The sequence below is a fragment of the Macaca nemestrina genome, chromosome 14 (genome assembly GCF_043159975.1).
Source record: "Macaca nemestrina isolate mMacNem1 chromosome 14, mMacNem.hap1, whole genome shotgun sequence".
Taxonomy (NCBI): domain Eukaryota; kingdom Metazoa; phylum Chordata; class Mammalia; order Primates; family Cercopithecidae; genus Macaca; species Macaca nemestrina.
This window is the reverse complement of record NC_092138.1, coordinates 71,569,646-71,574,337: the sequence shown is the minus strand read 5'-3', so window position 1 is coordinate 71,574,337 and position 4,692 is coordinate 71,569,646. Positions and strand designations below refer to the sequence as shown.

General features: G+C 39.6%; 1 pseudogene; it reads right to left on the bottom strand.

Moving 5' to 3' along the window:
* Positions 1-460: 460 nt before the first annotated feature.
* Positions 461-1,484, bottom strand: LOC139358317 (glyceraldehyde-3-phosphate dehydrogenase pseudogene; annotated as a pseudogene).
* Positions 1,485-4,692: the final 3,208 nt, after the last annotated feature.

Sequence of the window (4,692 nt, the reverse complement as noted above, 5' to 3'; positions counted from 1 at the left end):
AACTGAATTTTTTAAAAAAGAGTAAACACACAATCTACAGAAAGGAAGAAAATATTCACAAACTATACACCCAACAAAAGTCTAATTTCCAGAGTCTATGAGGAACTCAAACAATTCAACAAGAAAAAAACAAATAATCCCATTAAAAAGTGGGCAAAGGACATGAATAGGCACTTCTCAAAAGAAGATATATAAGTGGTCAACAAACAGGAAAAAATGCTCAATATCACTAATCAGAGAAATACAAATCAAAACCAATCTCACACAAGTCAAAATGGCTATTTTTTTCAGAACAGGGGACTTCATTGATGGTATACAACGAAGTATGATTCCCTAGGCCCCTCTCTTTTTAGAAGGTATGACATGTAAACTGTGGCAAGGGAGATTCTCAGTGTGGTGCAGGACTGAGGACATCTCTCTTCCTCTGGAGATCTTGCTGGGGCTGGTGGCCTGGAGGTTCTTATTCCTTGGAGCTCATGTAGACCATGAGGTTCACCACCTTGTTGCTATAGCCAAAATCCTGATCATACCAGGAAATAAGCTTGGCATAGTGGTTGTCAAAGGTGATGCTGGCCCCAGCATGTAAGATGGAAGAGTGGGTTTCATTGTTAAAGTTGGAGAAGACAACCTGGTGCTAAGTGTAGCCCAGGATGCTCTTGAGGGTGCCCTCTGATGCCTGCTTCACCTTCTTGATGTAATCATATTTGAAAGCTTTCTCCAGACAGCTAGTCAGATCCATGACTGACACATTGGTGATGGGGACATGGAAGGCCATGCCAGTGAGCTTCCCATTCTGCTCAGGGATGACCTTGCACACAGCCTTGGCAGGGCTACTAGATGCAGGGATGATGTTCTGGAGACCCCCAAGGCAGTCCCGCCACAGTTTCCCAGAGGGTCCATCCACAGTCTTCTGGGTGTGGCAGTGTGGCAGTGAAGGCCGTGGACTGTGGTCATGAGTCTCTCCATAATGCCAAAGTTGTCATGGATGACCTTGGCCAGGGAAGCTAAGCAGTTGGTAGTATAGGAGGCATTGCTGACAATCTTGAGGCTGTTTTTGTATTTCTTATGGTTTATGCCCATCACAAACATGGGGGCATCAGCAGAAGGGCCAGAGATGATGACTGTTTTGATTCTCCCCTCTAAGTGAGCTCCAACCTTCTCCATGGTAGTGAAGATAATGGTAGACGCTACAACATAATCACTGTTGGCATCACCCAATTTGCTTTTGGTGGGATCTCACTACTGGAAAATGGAAATGGGATTTCCATTGATGAGAAGCTTCGCATTCTCAGCCTTGATGGTGCTGTGGAACTCGTCATGGGTGGGATCATATTAGAACATGTAGGTACCATGTGATTGAAGTCAAGGAAGTAGTCATTGATCATGACAAAATCTAAATCTACTTTTCAAGAGTTAAAAGCAGCCCTGGTGACCTGGTGTCTAATACAGCCAAACTCATTTACTCCACCCTTCACTTTCTCCATAGCATCTCAGGGATGTGGCTGGCACTACACAAGAAGATGTAGCTGTCTGTTGAATGGGAGGAGCAGAGAGCCAGAATGGCTGCTATTAACAAATCAAAAAATAACATATGCTAGCAAGGCTGTGGAGAGAAGTGAAGACTTATAAACTGTTGGTGGAAATATAAATCAGTTCAGCCACATGGAAATGGGAGATTCTCAAAGTTTAGAGATTTCTCAAAGAACTTAAAACAGCACTACCATTTAACCTAGCAATTCCATTACTAGGTATATACTGAAAGGAAAATAAATTGTTCTATCAAAAAGATACACATACTCGTATGTTCATCATGGCACTATTCACAATAGTAAAGACGTGAAATTGACCTGGGTACCCATCAACAGTGGACTGGAAAAGGATAACGTGGTACACATATACCATAGAATACTACACAGCCATAGAAAGAACAAAATAATGTCTTTTGCAGCAACATCGATGTAGCTGGAGGCCATTACCCTAAACAAATTAACAGAGAAAACAGGAAACCAAATGCCATTTGTTCTCACTTGTAAGTGGGAGCTAAACATTGGGTACACATACACATAAAGATGGGAACAATAGACACTGAGGATTTCTAGAGGATGGAGGGAGGAAAGAGGGGCAAGGGCTGAAAAACTATCTATTGGGTACTGTGCTCACTATCTGGGTGACAGGATCATGTGTACCCCAAACCTCAGCATCATGCAATATGCCCATGTAGCAAACTTGTACATGTACCTCCCAAATCTAAAAAAAAAGTTGAAATTATTTTTAAAAATCTACAGAGCTGTTAATCTAAATATAGTGTCATTGAAGTTATTAAAAAAGTAATTAAGAAAATAATTGTACATTATAATTAAAATGAATATGCCACCATTTCTTGACAAGTAGCTCTTCTCTCACTAGTATGGTTTACCTAGGATTGTAGATTTACTTACATCCAGATTCTAAAGGGGTGACTTAAGGGAATCATAGTAAGACACAAGAATTGTGAATATGCCAATTTCACACTCCTGGGGTCTAATTTGGTCTCCCTGCTTAGACCAAACCCGGAGGACGATTAAGAAGATGTTTACCCAAGGAAAGAATGCAGCAACAGGTCCATAGAGAATACAAAAGGTTGTAGTCTGTGTCAAGGAATCATACTCTGGAAAACATAAGGAAACTATGAGGGTAAAGTCACTTGTTGAAATTTGAGGAGATTCTTCCCTGTTAAATCTAGAATGACAGAAAAGTGAGAAGCCATGAATACTGGTCTGAGAAGGAGTCATATCTTGTTTATATAGTCCCCATGTACAAGTGGGTATTTATTAACGCTATATGCTGCAAATACAAACGAGGAATTGAGGTGAGACATGATACTTTGAGGAAACACTATCCTTATCTCAAAAGGAAAATAACCCACAAAAACAAAAAAGGAAGTTTCTTAGCCTAATTCTTCATTGATTTCTAATTCTTCATAATTTACATTTTCATGGAATTTGCACATAATATTGCCAGAGCCATTATGTTTACTGCTACAAATGGATTGAATCTGTATAATTTACACTCTCTTTCCAACATCTTTTATTCACTCCTCAGAGCACAACTGGCTGAGAAGAGTAGTCAAATGTTCCTGGAGAAGCTGTTCATGATTCCTTAGCACTTTCTTGAGAAATGTATAAGCCTCCTAGTCTCCAATTATACATAAATATATTATGTCAAATATATATATACACACACACATATATTCACTATGTAGTGCTATTTTCCATAATTAATATACCTTAGTCCACCCCTCAAGAGAAACGTTTACTAATTCATCCCTTGGGAAGGCATATTTCTAGCCAAGGAATTCCTACACTTAACCACCATTGCCTGTAAAGTTCTAAGCACAAGGCCTGGCACAGAGAAAACCCTCAATAAAAGTAAACTATTATTATTGCTGTTGTTTAATTGCACCCTTCTTAAAGTGTGAAGCAGAAATTCGTGCATGGCAAGAGTATGCCCTTCCTTTCCTGAGCACCTCATTAAAAGCCACCTTATTAACACTTGGCTATCTCCCCGGGTGCTGCAGTCCTGCGACTTCCCACATAATCAGGGGACCAAATTTTATTCTGAAAACATTTCCTTTGTGTGATGCACTAGTTTCCAGATGACCTAAATTGAAAATATAAAACTCTTTCCCAAAATACAAGGCTGAGCCCTGTAAGAGTTCTACTTTATGGAATAGTGGAGCAAGCTTAGGCTATGGAAAACTGGGTTCAAATTCTTGTGCAACCATTCACTTAGAGTAACCTTGTGTAAACTATTTCTGTCTCTGAACTTCGAGTTCATCTTCTGTAAAATGAGGATATTAATACTTGTTAATGGTTGCTGTGAAAATTAAATAATGCATTTTTAATAAATATATATCCTTTTATATCTTGCCTGGCATAAGGTAGGTGCCCATCAAATCCTAGCCTTCTTCCTATTTGAGTTTCTTGAAATTATGAGGTTGAAAGCTGTAAAGACCTTCTAACAGGTCTTAAAGAAGTTTTATTTGCTGTGTACTAGAAGTCAGCCCAGGATTCAGTCTAGTTTCTCCTAAAGCTGGGTTATATCAATTTCTGAGTGATGATGAGATGTGCCTGTGTTTCCAGCTGATATACCTGGGCTGGTGGATCCTCATTGGTTTACTTTTCCAAGTGAATGCTTGCTTCAGGCAAACAGTATCAACTCAACATAAGTAATCTCTGTATCTCTTCTTCTGTGGATCTTGCCTCCAGGTCCTGCTGCAGATTTTTCAGAATGGCTCCTATGCCCTCTGAGGGTCCATTTCTATTTTGGAAACAGCCAAAAATCATTTGAATCCAGACAACAAGGCAGGGGATCAAACTCGAGTAACAAATTCAAAAATTGTTTTCAGCATTGGCGATAGGATTGCCTCCCAGGAAGATGACTTTAAAAACCCACAGCTGGGTGTACCCATGGGTGTGTTTAAAAAATAAAAGAGTCTCTATGTCTTTTCAAAAAGTACTTTCCAGTTGTGAAAATAAATGCATAACATTGTCAGTACATTAGGATGATATTAAAGTGTTTTCCAAGAATTTAGAAATAAAAATCACACACAGCGGCTATGACTCATATACAGTGGATGTGAACCAGAAGAATGCTTGTGAGAGAAACAGATGTGACTTGGACGAACTTGGGGAAGCAGACCTAGATTGTGAT